Genomic DNA, 16,815 nt, shown 5'->3' with positions numbered 1-16,815 from the left:
CTATCAGTTTGAATCTACCAGCTGCTCCATGGGAGTAAAATGAGACTTTCTGCTGAAAGACTTACAGCCTTGGAAACCCTATACAGGGTCGCTATGTGTCAGAATCCATTCCACACCATGTAACCAGCAGTAAATTATCTATCTATCTATCTATCTATCTATCTATCTATCTATCTATCTACCTACCTACCTACCTACCTACCTACCTACCTACCTACCTACCTACCTGCCTACCTACTACCACCTACCTGCCTGTAATATGTATCTCTCATTGGGGTTGCTATGACTCAAAATTGGCTAGCTAACACCCAACAACATCTTTTTTTCTACCCATCTCTCTCTGTCTACCTATCTACCTACATATATGTACATCACATACATATATACACATATTTATACAGTTGCCTCTCTATATCCACAATTCTCCACCCACAGATCTAGCCAACTGTAGATGGGAAATATTCTGTGGGGGAGCAATTAAGTGGTCAAAACAGTCCCTCAAAGGCTAAAAGGGAGTATAAAGTACTAATAACATGGCATTTACATTATATTAGGTATTATAATTAATCTTTTGTTATTGTTAAGTGCTATCAAGTTGGTTCCAACTCATAGTGACCAGGCTTTCCTGGACTTCTGGTGTGTCACTGTAGGAACAGCATGGACTTTGAACCACATGGTCATCAGCTAAAACCCACCAACTGCTCCTCAGAAACCCTATACAGGGTTGTGTCAGAACTGACTTGAAGGGACTTAACAACACAGGGTTCCCAAGGAGCGCCTGTTGGGTTTGAACTGCTTACCTTGTGGTTCGCTGATCAGTGCTTATCATACAGTGCCACACCAGGACACCTATGCACAGTCCTGCATGTTGGTTGTAAGAATTTTCTAATAACAAGCCATTTTGCATAAGAGGTTTGAACATCTATGGATTTTGGTATTAATCCTGGAACTAATCCTCTGTAGATACTGAGGGATGACTGTGTATTATATTGCATACTCTATGTAGATATGGAGTCCTGGTTTTGTGCTGTGGGATAAGCACTGGACTGCTAGCTGAAAGATCAGCAGTTCAAACCCACCAGCTGCTCCTTGGAAAACCATGTACAGTGTTGCTATGAGTGAGCACTGACTGGATGCCATGTAACAATAGCAACAGCATATATATGTGTATTTTCTGAACATAACATGCACAGTCTGTACTTCTGTGTATATTTGCCAGCTACCTCCCCCAAGTAATTTTGTAAGAGTACTATGACTATTTTGTAGCTTACAAAAAACCTGGGGTGGGGGATGCAGTTAGCAAACCAACATAGAATGAGTGTGTTCTCTGGGTAAGAATGCTGGGTGTGTAAATAAATAATCAGTGTGTTTTTGTACTCTATAAGGACTTTTCATTCAAACGCCTAGCATTATCACACCTGACAAACCAACAATGAATCTTTAGAGCTGGTTGGTTTAAGGCAAGATTTCAACAATGCCTATGTATCACATATGGTTTTCATGTCTCTGTTTTTTATTGTCATCCATTTATTGGAGATGCTATGCCATTTGGATGTTAGTTCTTTCCATATTCTGCATTTGGCTAATTACTGCACTGTTGTGGTACTGTAAGAGAAGCACTGGGCTTCTAACCACAAAGTTGGAAGTTCAAATACACCAGCCACTCAATAAGAAAAAGTTGAGGCTCTCAGCTCCCATAAAGATATATAGCCTTGGAAACCCTATAGAGGGTCACTAAGAGTTGGAATTGACTTGGCGGCAATGGGCTTGGGTTTTTGGTGTCAGGATATTTAAAGGGTCCCGATGGCAATGCAGGAAAGCCACTGGTTCAGCATTTCAAATGCATTACCTGCTCCATCAGAGAAAGCTGAGGCTTTCTATTCCCATAAAGCCTTTGAAATCCTATACAGCGTCTCCATGAGGCAGAATCAACTCAGTGCCAGTGGGTTTGGTTTTGTGTCATTTAACTTGCAAGCAATTAAACTTTAGTTGGAGTCCTGGTGTGGCACTGTGGGCTAAGGCGCCAGACTGCAAAGTCATTTGAACTGCAAGGTTGGTGGTTCAAGTTCACCAGCTGCTCCTCAGAAACCCTATACAGGGATCACTATGGGTTGGAACCAACTCAATGGCACTTAATAACAACTATGTATACTAAACAAAAGTCCATTCATTAATACAGGTAGGTGTGATAAGCACTGGACTACAAGGTTGGTTTGAACCACAATGTTAGCGGTTCAAACCCACCAGCTGCTCCTTGCAAACCCTATACAAGGTCACTATGGGTCAGAATTTACTCAAAGGCACTTAACAACAACAATTCAGCTCCAAGTGAATACTTGGGACAGGTCCTCATGATGGTAAATTCATGACTTGAAGAACTTCTGAGTAATGTGGGACTTAGAGTTTGGAGGAAAATACATACTTCTATGTAAGGAGCTCTGGTAGCACAGTGGTTATGAATCAGGCTGTTGACCGTTCAAACATACCAGCCGTTCCATGGGAGAAAGATGAGGCTTTTGCTCCTGTAAAGATTTATAGCCTTGGGAACCCAGTGCAGGGTCGCTATGAGTCAGAACCTACTCCACGGTACTCAGCAACAACATGTATGCAGTTGTGATACTTTTTGCCCAGGGAATTCATAGTAGGCCGATGGCATGTTTGGGAATTGGAATTAATAATGAGGTAGTATGAATCTGTGTTGGTCTAACATATTCTTTTTTGTTAGTATTTCTCTTCTTTCCTGCCTATCCCACTTTCTTTTTGCTGATAGTCAGAAAAGGATTTGATAATGTTCTTGCCAAACAAACTTACTAATTTCGATACTGATATTAGAATGTTCTTCTAACAGAGGCTTAAAAGACCCCTACCCAGAAACAGCCATTCAGATTCATTTAAAGCCATTTATATTGAGAGAAATTAGTTGTCTAGTTTTCCCTTTAGAACAAATTCCACAGAGGAACATGTGGTACCAAAGTCACTCTGTAAAATTTGTATTCCTAAATATGTATATTCCCACATGTTCTCATAAATTCTCACTGTGGAATAAAGGAATTGAAAAAGAACTATAAAGACTTCAGTGTGCTCTTAACCACATTTGTACCTTATTATTTGATGTTTCACTCTTCATTTAAGACCCTGCCATGGTAATTTTTATATTGTGCTTTAAAAGCATTATATGTAATCATTTCAACTGGATACACGTGTAGATTTTTTTTTTTTTTTTAAATTTGCCTCCCTGACAAATATATCAGTATTAGGAATTAAATTCTCCAACCACCAGGTGGGGAAAGATAATAGAATTCTTCATTTCGATAAAGAAGCAGATGCTCCGTGGTGAGCTCTATTTTTGTTTCTGAAATAGTATGTGGATTCTTTACTGTAGACTTCAGACCTAAGGGATATTTAACTTCCGAGAGATGAGGAGTGCTGCATAGACTTGTGCGGAGCAGCAGAGAACACAAGCCTCTGGACCTTTGTATTTCACTAAAATATATCAGCCTATTTGGGGACTTTCTCAGGGTGAGTGAAGGAATCTTCTGTATGGTTACTCTTCAATAGCTCTGACTATCCCCTGCGAGCCAAGTTCCCTTGAGAGTGTGGGGGAATGCTTAAGGAATGTGGTTCACAGCAGAGTCCCTATGTGACAAAATTGTGATTCAAGCAAAAATTGACCTAGTGCCTGGAAGCAAATGTCACCATCTTTAGTAAAAATGAAACTCATAACTTACTTATCTGGTGTTGGATTGAGAAGTCATTTGTTTGTTCCAAAGACTTGTATTAAGTGTTTCCACTGTTCTTGTTCACCAGCCATTCCTTGGAAACCCTGTACAGGCTTTCTGTGGGTCGGAACTGACTCGATGGCACTTAACAACAACAACTGTTCTTGGAGTCTTGGTGTGGTGCTGTAGGATAAACAGCAAGGTCAGCAGCTTAAATCCATCAGCCACTCCATGGAAACCCTATACAGAGTCAGACAGACACCTTGGTGTTAGGCCAACTACTATAGTACATAAAGTGCCTGCTATTCATGAACTTTGTTCTAATGATAAAAATAAACATCCTACGTATGCACCAAATGACAGTGAAGCGTGGTGGCTCTGTAGGATAAGCACTGGACTGCTAACAAGGTCATAAGTTCCAGTCTACTAGCTGCTCAAAGGAGAAAGATGAGGCTTTCTGTTCACACAAACATTTACAGCGTTGGAAACCTTATACAGGGTCACTAGGAGTCAGAACCGATTTGATGGCACTTATCACAGCAACAATGGCAATAATAAATCATGAATGCTATGAAGAAAGAGAATGGAGGGGAAGGATTGGTGAGTTTGATGACTGTTCAGGAATCCCTTTGTTCAGAGCCAATATTTGACAGCAAGTAGGGAACAACTCTGGGGACTGTGTGTCCCTTCAGATGTAAGCTCCTCATAGGGTCTTTCTCTGATACCCCTGACAAATCTACAGTGGTGTCAGGCAGCCACTGAATACAACAGCTCAAGAGTGCACAAATCCTTTTTCTTGAACCAAGTAGCTTAGCTGAAACGTGAAGCTGAATTTCCTAAGTTTAGGGACAACACAAAGATAATAAATGTTGAAATACGACTCATAAGGTGAAGATTGCTCGCTTTCTGTTCGTGTCCCATTCCAAGGATTCTTTGCTTCATTCTTCCTTTAATATTCATCAATGAGAGCACAGTCTTAAATATCTTTTTGTCATTGTTGTTTTCTACTGCAAGAGAAGAAAGCGGCAAAGCCCTCTCCTGGTTTTCTTAGATCCATTTTCCCAATCAGGGAACATTTGCTTCAGCAGGTACCATCTCATCTACTCAAAGAGACTGTTGTAGGCCTGATCAGTTATAGCTCATTCTCATGCAGTAAACCTGAAGTCCAAACAATAGTGTCACACTCCTGTAACAAAAAGAGAAACATTTCCCTCAAGTACCTTCTTACCTCCCCTTCAGGGATTTTCTTTCATTTCAGTACTCTATCCCCTGGTGCCTAGTGGCCCGGTTCTTTCTGAACATTTTCCCCCTATCAAAAAATGAACCCTATAATGGCTTAGAATATTAGCTTTCTCAGTATACTTAATGTTTAGTAAGTAACTCTGGGAGATGGAAAATATCCAGGATGGAGCACTGAATTCTTAAACTGAGTTTTACTTTTAATTAAGTAATACTTATAGTCCTGATGTGGCCCTGTGGGTTAAAGAGCTGTACTGCAAGGTCAGATTGAACTGCAAGGTTGACGGTTCAAGTTCATCACTTTCCACTCCTTGGAAAGCCTATATAGGGTTGCTATGAGTCAGAACCGACTCAATAGCACTTAACAAAAGCAACATACACAGTTTAAAAAACAAATAAGTGAAAAGACTCATATTGGAAATATCCATTTTTACTCTCCTTCTCACCCTTTACATTGACTATTCTCAGATGAACTTACTTTAGTTTAGCTACTACTTTATTTTAGTTACTTTATTTACTATTTACTTCTCATATGATTTCTTCAGTTTGTCAATATTTTAATTTTCTGGTGTTATAACTGAAAATTTAATTGTATTACTCTCCCCATCCCCCAAGTTTATATAATACTACATAAATGTACAGTGTTGACATAATGGTGACTAGGTAAGCAATAGCATTGTTGAGTCCAGTGATTTACTGGATTATGTTTCCATTTTTTATTCAACATTTTATTTCCATGCAGTTACATTTGTTAACCTGTTCTCTCTTTTTCTCTTTTAGATTTGCGTAGTTTTGTTTAACGTCTAGAACCGATTGTTTTCCCAAAAGCTTTAACAAATTTGTCAGGTGCCAAATTTTTCCAAGTATTCAGCACTTCAAGTAATCCCTCAGTTTTATTTTGCCATGAGAGACTTTCCTTTGCTACAGTTTCTAATCCTCCCTGTTAACCTAGGACTTGCCTTCACCATTCTCTTGTATTTGGTTCCCATTTGCTGGATCCCACTTATTCACTGTGTTGGCTTGCCACCCATTTTGCTGAAGCATACCCACTAATACATTCCTAAGGACGGGTTTATGTGAAATTAAAGTTTCATGCCTGAAATGATTTGTTTGTTTACCCTTACCCTTGTCGACTGTATATGTAATTCTGGCATATAAATTATGTTCCTACAGAATCCTTAGGAGTCCTGGTGTGGCACTGTAGGATAAGCACTGGACCAAAAGGTTGGTTTGAACTGCAAGGTCGGCATTTCAAACTTACCAGCCATTCTTTGAAACCCTATGTTGTTGTTGTTGTTATGTGCCATGGAGTCGGTTCTGACTCACAACGACCCTGTACAGGGTTTCCGAGGTTGTAAGTCTTTATGGGAGCAGAAAGCCTCATCTTTCTCCCACAGAACAGCTGGTAGTTTCGAACTGCTGACCTTGCGGTTCGCAGCCCGATTCATAACCACTATGCTACCAGAGCTCCTATAAAGGGTTGCTATCAGTAAGAACCGATGTGATTATGATGGCACTTAAAGCTACAGCAACACAGGATCCTTAAGATAATGTTCCACTGTACCCTCAGGCTTCCTCTTGCTGCTCAGAGTCCGACGCTCTCCTGTTTAATACAGTTATAAAACTTCTTCCCATTTTCTCTCTAGAACTTCTATTGATCAGAGTTTTAGTTTACCAGAAAATAAACCTCTCCTCTTCTCTGCTGGAAGGAACGGGTACTACCTTTGTAGTTTGTGGTGAAAATGGGGGATCTGTCAGGCATTCTCCACAAAGATGTTAGGGCAAATCATATATTTTTAGTCTCGACTTTACCCCCTTTTTATTTTTGACACCATCAAAATCCCCCTGCCTTTCCATCCTGCCCCATAAATACTGAAGTTGTACCTTAGTTGATTCTTCTTATCAATTATGTAGTCTACATTCTCCAAAAACATGCGGGAATATTTAGTTCATCCATTCTTATCTCCTCTAATGGCCTTAGTGGTGTAGTGGTTAAGTATTTGTCTGCTTACCAAAATGTCAGCTGTTGGAACTTGCCAGCCATTCCACAAAAGAAAGATATGACTCTTTGCTTCCATAAAGATTTACAGCCTAGGAAACACCATGGGACTGTTTTTCTCTGTCTTATTGGGTCGCTATTAGTTAGAATCAACTCCAGGGCAAAGGGTTTGGTTTTAGTATTGTCTCCTCTGTCCTCATTTGTATTCACTTGTCATTACATGAGTTTTGAGGGGGATGCGATAAATTGTGCAGGCAATCTGCCGTGTTTCAGATATGAATTTCTCATGGCAGATTTCAGAAATGTCTGCTTATGGTAAGGGGTCAAGGAAAGATACTGATTAAGCTGCTTTATAAATTAGAATTGTTACCTGAGGATACATATGGAAAGTAAAGGTCTTTAATTATAAAAAGTGTCCCGATATGGCACTGTAGGCTAAGCACTGGACTTCTATCCAAAAGGTCTGCAGCAGTTAGAAACTGACTAAACAGCACTTAACCACAACAGATTTTCCTATACAGTCTTTCTTTTTTTTGTTACTGTTCATGGTTTATTTGATGTTTTAGTTGGTATGACAGATAGTTACAATGTTTATATGTAGATCTTTTTACATTATATGTCAATGTAAACTACTCTGATATAGTACACAAAATAAGATCTTTCAGGAAAATTATGCATAAGACATGCAATACTGAATTTACACATTGGTGCCCAGGATGTGATTGGAAAAATACATTGGGCTAGACATGTTGAGTGTGTGAACCAGAATTGATATAACACACAGTAACCACATCCTTCTGGTCTGAAGGGCGTGGACAGTGATGTCTCAGAGGTGGTGGAACTCTTGTATATTAACCAGGTTACAAGTATACGAGGTTTAGTATTGTCCACCATCAGGCGATAGCTATAAGGTTTTATGGACCATTCCTTTGTCTGACTTTAGGAAAACAGATGTTCTTCCTAGGTCATAATGTTACTGCTTTAATCACAGATCAGATAAAAAGGACAACATGCACAACCCCCTGACTAAAATCCCTTTTGCAGTCTAGACAGTGAAGCCTAGACAGCAGATTTAAACCTGAAGCTCTTTCTGGATGCTCCACAGTTGATCTGCGTTCTTCTTCAGATGGGCCTCTTCCTTAGGAGTCAGCGCTACCTTCACAACATCTGAGATCCCATTCTGTCCAAAGATGCAAGGAATGCTAAGGAAGACGTCATCTTTAATCCCATAAAGTCCCTTAATCATGGTGGAAATTGGATGTATCCATCTAAGATTCTTCATTATGCTTTCTGTCAAGTCTGCCACAGAGAGTCCAAGGGCCCAGGAGGTAGATCCTTTCAGTTTGATCACCTCATAAACACTGTTGACCACCTCTTTCTATTGTTCCTTATCTGCATCAGTGCCTAAATCAGGGTGCAGATTTTTCAGGGAGACACTAGCAATGTTCACAGCACTCCACACAGGTTCACTAGAGTCTTCATGCTCTCCAGGGGCGCACCCGTGACAGCTTAGTGGGTGAACTGCCAGTCTCTCCCCCATTAGGAAACAGAACTGTGCTGAATCCAGATTGCAGCCACTACCAATAACATGGTTTTTGGGAAAGCCACTTATCTTCCAAGCCACCTAGGTAAGGATATCCACCGAATTAGAAACAGTAAGCAACTTGCAGTTTGGGCTGTATTTCACGACATTAGGAATGATGAATTTAAAGATGTTCACATTACGCTGGACCAAATTAAGACGGCTTTCTCCTTCCTGCTGACGTGCTCCAGCTGTGATAATAACCACCTTGGAATCTGCAGTGACATTATAGTCTTTGCCAGAGACAATTTTTGGTGTCCGAAGGAAACGGCTGCCATGGTGAAGATCCCTCTTCTCTCTCTTCAGTTTATCTTCCATGACATCAACAAGAGCAAGTTCATCTGCCAAGTCCTTCATTAAGATGCGGATGGCACATGCCATGCCAACATCACCAACCCCAACAGCTATAATCTTATTCTAGGGGGTCTGTTCTTCCTGAAGAAGAATCTGAATCACAGCTGATCCTTAAGAGTTACCATGCTGGTTTTGAAAGAGGAAGGAATCCAGAGTGCACGCCGGGCAGGCGAGCGTCAGCAATGAGCAGCGGCAAAATTCAGGCCCCGCAGCAACACAGTCCCAGACCTGCACCGTCTTTAAATCAGAAGAAAGTTTGATATATAATTCTTACTTGCAATTTCCTTGGCTGTATAGTTTAGTAAGTGTGTGTATCTTAATTTTTTTTTTTTTGTGGTACCCTAGAAATGGCCCAGTATGTGTTCATTTGTTTCTGAAGTTTGTATCATCACTTTCATGAGAATCTCTACAGAATATTTACTTTAGGTCAAACCCATTCATTTCCGTAAGCCAGCAGCGTCTAAAAGTGCTAGGAAAAATATTATTTTGAAATATGATTTTTGTGTTTACATCTTTCAATGGCATATTGAGGGAAACTCTTTGATTGAAAAAATTAATTTTCAGGTCATTGTGTTAAGCTATATATTTTTTTCTACCATTTCATTTTTGTATTTAAAAATTACAGTTATTTACAAACTTGAGTATCTTCAGTATCTGTAAAGGTGTTCAATTTTCTCAAGTACAGTATGTCCTCAAAAAAATGAGTTTATTATTTCATCATGAGAGAGAAAATAATTTTATGCATATGTTTTCCTAAGAAACCAACTCAACGGTGATATCATTTATTTTTCATTTTATCAGTCAAAATGATGCTTTCACCACTTACGTTTTAGTGGTAGTAAAACTGGGCTGCCAAAAGAACAAACAAATCTGTCTTGTAAGAAATACAACCAGAATGCTCCTTAGAAGTTATGATGGTGAGATTTAGATTTCGTTTCTTGTACTTTGAACATATTATCAGGATGGACCAGTCCCTGGAGAAGGCTATGTTTGGAAAAATGCAGGGTCAGCAAAAAAGTGGATTTTTTTACTGACACAGTGGCAGCAACAATGAGCCCAAATATGACAACTATTGTGAGGACAATGTTTGGTTCTGTTGTGTAGAACGTTGCTATGAATGGAAACTGACTTGACGGCACTTACAACAACAACGTTTTAAGTTTCAGTTAGAAAATATATACTTCACTATTTTCAAATTATATTTGTGATTGAATAGTTTAAAAAATGGTAGATTTAACATTGTAAATAGGTAACCATTTATTTGTTTGTTGCTAAGTGCTGTGGAGTGGGTTTCAACTCATAGTCATCCTCTCATACAAATGATTTATTCTGTTAATTGTCTATATTTGAGCTCAGACTTTCCCTCAAAGGAAACAGTCAACGTTAATCCTTCCCCTCCCCCCCTTTGTAGTAGTTCACTAAATCATGGAAATGTTTTTGATTTGGTGTCTATAATTGTTTCTTGGTGTTTTCTTTCTAAGCTACTTTATGCTTCTGCTTAGAGAAATCAAAACAGCTAAACATGTTATCACATGGTTAGATCCTTAGTGCTAATTCTTAGGTTTCAGTGTGTTCTATAGATACTTCTGAAAGATTAGAGAGGAGCTTTGCAAGTTAAACTTTAAAACTATTGTAGCAGTACCAAGTATAGTTGGGAATGCAGTGGCTCCATAGGATAAGCACTGCATGGGCAAACCACTAGGTCGGTGGTTCGAGTCCACCATCCATTTTGTGGTGACAGGTGAGACTTTCTGCTCCTGCAAAGATTTAAAACTTGGAAACCTGATACAGCATTGTTATGAATTGGAAGCGACTTGACAGCACTTAACAACAGCAATCAAGTCTAGTTATCTATCCAAGGCTTTGAGATTCACAGATTTCAAATAAGGGATTCTGCTGTTGTTTTTTTCCAGAACACGTTTTACATATCCGAGAACTGAATCCCGAAGAATTGAAGTAACTGACTTGATTCATCGATGACCTCAGTAGAGGGACTTAAGGCAGATCCTTTGACTCCTATCTAATTCAAATAACTATTTTTATTTCTTTGAAGCCAAACCAAACTCTCTGTAGTGTGGGAAAATAAGTAGATGGCATTAACAGGTTATTGGTGCCTTACTAGTATGGTACTACTGTATGATAATCACTGGATTGCTAACTAAAGGTCTGTGGTTCAAACCCACCAGCCACTCTTTGGAAACGGTACACAGGGTTTCTATGAGACACAATTCACTGAATGGCACTTTACAACAACAACAACAACACATCTTATATAGATTTATCCAGACTAAGATTGAATATTTATTTTTGTTGGATAGAAATGAAAAAAAAAAAAATAGGTCTTAAACTATACAATTCTCTAAGTTGCTTTTTTCCTTTATAAAAAGAAAAAAAATTGTAACTATAAAACATAGAACTTTGGTGCAGGCATCTCCCACTTATTCAAAGCTCCCTTTATATCACCATACTTTTACAAAAGATCTACATTTGTACTTGTTTTCACTAACTGAAGAGGATTTTTGCTTTAGGGTGGAAGGGAGAGAAGGAGGACCAAAAAGAAAACTAGCATTCAGCCTTTGTTTCACAGCAAGTCTTTAAAGAAACTGTGCTTACCTGGAGCAGAAGTGGCATCATGGAGCTCCTCCCCGGGGAACTACACTCAGTGTTTCAGCATCAACTCCTGTTGAATCTTTGAACTGTGTCTGTGAGCACTGTATGTTAGTGTTACTTTATGTTTTATGTGTTAATTGGTATGATTTGGTAGGCTGTTTGGAGGGTCTGGGAATGCTAAAAGAAAATTTTCCATATAAATGAGTGGTAATTGTTTCTATGCTTTATGCCTTTTCAGCTTAAGAAATTTGTCTTAATTATCTACTGCTACTAAAACAGAAATACCACAGTGGATGGCTCCAATAAATAGAAATTTATTCTCTCATAGATTAGGAGGCTTGAAGTCCACAATCAAAGTACCACTCTAGTGAACACATACTCTGTCGGCTCTGGGGAAAGGTTCTTGTTTCCTTTTAACTTCTGTAGGCCTAACATTCATTGGTGATCACCAAGTGTTTTATTATCCAACTTCCCCTAGATCTTGGAGCTTCACAATGCAGGGAGCATTGCTCTAAGGAAATGCTCCACTCTGGCTCCTCATTCTTGGTATTAGTAGGTCTGTCTTTCTCGGTTCACCTTTCTCTCCCCCTTTCCCCCTTTTTAAAACATTTCATTGTGAACTGGGTGAAGATTTCAAGAGCAGACCATCAATTCTACATTCAATAAATCAGGTACACAACAATTCATGCCATTGATTGTAGTCCTTTCAATGAACCATCTCTTTATCATGCTTCATGTTTCATGTTCCCATACCTCCTTATTTCCCAACCCTACTGAATTGTTCTTGGAAAACTCTGCCCTTGTGATCTCAAATGGTTAACAATCTATAGTGTGCATAACTCACTAGTGTTGTCTATACCCCTTATAGACCTATCTATGACTGCTAACCACAAGTTTGACAGTTCAAACACCCCAACTGCTTCTTGAAAGCTCTATACAAGGTTGCTATGAGTTGGGAATGACTCGATAGCATTTCACATCAACAGTGCTTGGCTGACAATTGGGCCACAGGAGTGAGTTCAGTTTCAGGACTGAAAGGTAACCAAGTACCATAGTATTGGGTTCTACCACTCTCCATTCAAACTCCTCCCTCCTTTTAGTTTTGTAAGATGAAAGATGTTGCAGGCCACACCCCTGAGGATCTCGTCATGGACCGTAATGACATTATATTAGATCTTATAATGGGGGGACTACTTCATTTAAACTGCTAAACCATTGGGAGTCCTGGCCCAGTAAACTGGCATAAAACCTTAACCATCACAATCCATCAACTGTCAACTTGGCACCTGTATATAGTTCCTGAAATCATATGTATTATCTCCAATTAAAAAGTTATGAATTCATATTTGTACCTCACATGATACAACTAACACTTGTACAATCAAACATGCACTGACCCTATTATGTTGTTGTTGTTAAGTACTGTCGAGTCTATTCTAACTCATAGCGACCCTGCATGGGGTTTCTGGGAAGCGGCTAGTGAGTTTCAACTGCCGACCTTATGGTTTGCAGTCCAGTGCCCATTACATTATACCAAAATTATTTCAACTCCAAATTCTCACCTTGGGACAAAATTCCTCTTCAAAATTCCTATTCCTTGAGAAGATAAGATATCTGCTTCCAAATGCAATGGTGGAACAGGCAAAAGGTAGCTATTTCCATTATAAATAGGAGCAATTGTAGGGAAAGAATGTATAAAGGGCATCAAGCAAGTTAAAAATTCAGCAAGACAATTTACATTAGCTCTCAATGTTTGAAAGCATTCCTCTGTTTGCTGAGATCATCTAGGCAATGGTGTTGGCCATGCTCTCTGGATTCTGGGTAGAGGCCCCTCAACCCTGAGTTTTAGCTCTGCCTTCCAGGGCCACTGGAAAGGCAACTTTGCTGCCTTGACTTTGGACGGCCCCATTCTGGTCCATCTAGGTGGTAACCTTTGCCCCTGAAGGCACCCTTCTTCTGACGCTTTGGGCTTGGACCCCCCAACCCTCTCAACTTTGGGCAGTGGCCTCATCTTAACTGCGCTGTCACATTTCAGAACAGAGTTGGTGAAGAGCTGACTCTGAAATTTAGCAAATGCTGGCCCCACCATAGAAACCCCAGAGTTCATGGTTCGACCCTTCAAGAGCTTAAAGGTCATGGCCCTACCTTTGAGATTGAGGCAGCTCTGTTTCCCCTGCTCCTAGTCTCTTCAGCTTCTGCTTCCTGGTTCTTTGATCACTTGGAGACTTCAGCTTCTTCTTTGCTCTGCTTGAGCAAGTGTTACAAAGCTCTTTAGTGCCACTGAAAAATATGCCAGTGGGCGCTCTACTCCACCAGTAAGCCTTGGATGGAAAGCACTTAGCTCTATCACTCCGTGCATCAGAGAGTTTAACTTCACTGCTAAGTGCCCAGAGACACCCTGCTTTCCCAGGAAGCCTCTTGCATGAAGGAACTCAGCACTTGTACTCTGTGGGTGTATTTCCATGTGGTCTAATGTCAGTCTCCTGGTTCCTCTGCCACTGACTTCGCCCATATAGTGTTACAGCTCTTCTCGCTTCTTTCTGAGCCTTCAGCAGCATTGCTTCAGACATCCATAATTTCTCCAACAGTTTTTTTCAAGGCAATCTAGTGTTTGTTTTGTTTTGTTTTTTGCCACTAGGCAGCTTAGTTTTCATGTAGCTTTTATTCATGCTTCCACATTTTAGGTGTCTATTAGAGAAGCTCTGCTCTCTCCTGATCCCAGGTTTTGTGTTAGTTAGTTAGTGCTGCTTGTGTTACAAGTAGATGGCTGAAAATACCAGAAATTTATCCCCTCACAGTTTAGGAACCTAGAAAGGTGACCCAATGGAGTGTGGAAATCATCGAGCAATATCACTAATATCACAAGCAAGTAAAATTTTGCTGAAGATCATTCAAAAATGCGTGCAGCAGAACACTAGCAAGGAGCTGCCAGAAATTCAGATCATTCAGAAAAGGACATGGAACAAGGAATATCATGCTGACAATAAATAGACGTTGACTGAAAGCAGAGAATACAAGAAAGGTGTTTACTTGTGTTTTATTGACTATGCAAAGATATTCAATTCTGTGAATCATAACAAACTATGGATAATACTGAAAAGAATGGCTATTCCTGAGTGCTAAATTGTGCTCATGAGGGAACCTGTGCATAGACCAAGAGGCAGTTATTGGGAAAAAAAACAAGGGGAAACTGAATGGTTTAAAATCAGGAAAGATGTATACTAGGGTATTATCCTTTCACCATACTTATTCAATCTGTTTGCAAAGCAAATAATCTGAGAAGCTGGATTATGTGAAGAGAACCATGGTGTCCGAATTTGATGAAGAATCTTCAGATGCAAATGACACAGTCTTGTTTGCTGAAAGTAAAGAGGACTTGAAATACTAATGAAGATCAAAGAATACATCCTTCAGTATGTATTGCTCCTCAGTGTAAAGAAAGCAAATATCCTAACTGGACCAATAAATAACATACTGATAAAAGGAGAATAGACTGAAGTTGTCAAAGACTTCATTTTGCTTGCATAAAGCAATCAAAGCAGCAGTCAAGGAATCAGTGGACACATTTTATTAAGCAAATATGCTGCAAAAGACCACTTTACATTATCAGAGAGCAAAGATGTCAGGTTGAGTACTAAGGTGCACCTGACTCAAACCATGGCAGTTCATTCTCCTCATATACATGTGAAGTTGGAGATTGAATAAGGAAGAACATAGGAAAATCAATTCATTTGAATTTCTAGTGTTGGTGAAGAATAAGGGACTGCCAGAAGAATAAACACATCTGTCTTGGAAGAAGTACAGCGAGAATACTCCTTAGAAGCAAGAATGATGTGATTTTGTCTCTCATACGTTCTACATTTTGGCATGAGGGACCAATCTTTGGAGAAAGACATCATTCTTGGTAAAGTTTAGGGACAAAATAAAGAGGAAGACCCCTAACAAGACAATTTGACACAGTGACTGAGACTGTGGGCTCAGACATAACAATTATGAGGATGGCACAGGACCAGGCAGTGTTTTGTTCTGTTTTGTGTAGGGTCACTCTGAGTCCCAACAGACTTGATGTCACCTAATAGTAACAGAATGGTCTTCTCCTTCCCCAGACAATATTTAAAAAATGATCATGGTATGCTTGTTCTTAGTGTCACTTCTGGGCTGAATAGCTAAACTCATTCTTATGGCATTTTACAGATATGGTTCACTTTTTGTTTGGTAAAGCCCATCATCTCTCTAGAAGGGCAGACGTATTACTGGACAGGGAATTATAGCTTCTCTGCAGGGCTGGGACACTTTGCTGGCTTGTTTTCATTTCTGTTTGCCTCAGACCTCTTACTCACTCATGATCTTTGCTCCCTATGGAATTAGCTTGCCAGGAGAATGCCTATTCTCTACCTTATGACTTTAGCTTCACTGCAAATCAGCTCATTCTTGCCACATATATTACTTTAAAACTACAGAGAAGAAAACGAATTGCTTGAGCTAATCATTTTGTACTGTGACACCTCATAGATCGCTGTCTAGCCTCTGAGTTGGTTGTTCCTGAATAGGGCGTCCATCCTGATAAGTCTAATAAGATGTGATGGACAGTCAAGGATAAAAGTGAAGTTGGCATGGTCATCTTTGTAAGATTTGGCAGGTGATTTTGCTAGGAAAAATAGCTGTTATGAAAGACAGTGAATGCAACTTACCATAGAAATCCTTTATTATGTGGTCCAAATGTGATTTTTGGTAATTTTCTCATTCATTTGCTAGTATGCCATGTAACCAACAGTTCAGTTGCAGCAAAACATTTGACATTTGCTGAGCAGCTCACGTTTTATTATGCCTTCATAATCTGTTTGTGAATTTTTTTCTCTTATTGGAATGACCTTCACTTATTTTCTATATGGTAAATTCTATAAGACATCTTATATTCTCTATAAAAACCTTCTTTTAAGGAATTTGGTGACTTCCTTCTATTTTGCTTTCTTTCTCTTTTGGAGGGTGGGGGTAGGCAGGCATGGTTACGTGCCATATGTTGTTGCTGTTGTTGTTAAGTAGTTCTGTTGAGTTGGTTCCTGTATACAGTTTCCAAGGACTGGTTGGTGGGTTTGAACCACTGAACTTATGGTTAGCAGTACTGTGCTTACTTTATAGTGTTAAGTGCCATCAAGTTAATTCTGACTCATAATAACTCTATACAGTGTTTCCAAGGACGGGCTGGTGGGTTTGAACCAACAAACTTGTGGTTTGCAGTTCAGTGCTGATCCTACAGTGCCACATCAGGAATCTGTATCTATCTATCTATCTATCTATCTATCTATCTATCT

General features: G+C 39.5%; 1 protein-coding gene and 1 pseudogene across 1 annotated transcript in view; one reads left to right on the top strand and one right to left on the bottom strand.

The window, feature by feature from the left end:
• CTNNA3 (catenin (cadherin-associated protein), alpha 3) overlaps window positions 1-16,815 on the top strand; it is a 2,468,838-nt gene that overhangs the window by 905,914 nt on the left and 1,546,109 nt on the right. The window lies entirely within an intron of this gene.
• On the bottom strand, window positions 8,030-9,021 carry LOC102823409 (annotated as a pseudogene).

Source organism: Chrysochloris asiatica, unplaced genomic scaffold, assembly GCF_000296735.1.
Source record: "Chrysochloris asiatica unplaced genomic scaffold, ChrAsi1.0 scaffold00020, whole genome shotgun sequence".
NCBI lineage: Eukaryota > Metazoa > Chordata > Mammalia > Afrosoricida > Chrysochloridae > Chrysochloris > Chrysochloris asiatica.
The sequence above is the reverse complement of the archived record's forward strand: the minus strand, read 5'-3'. Positions and strand labels throughout refer to the sequence as shown.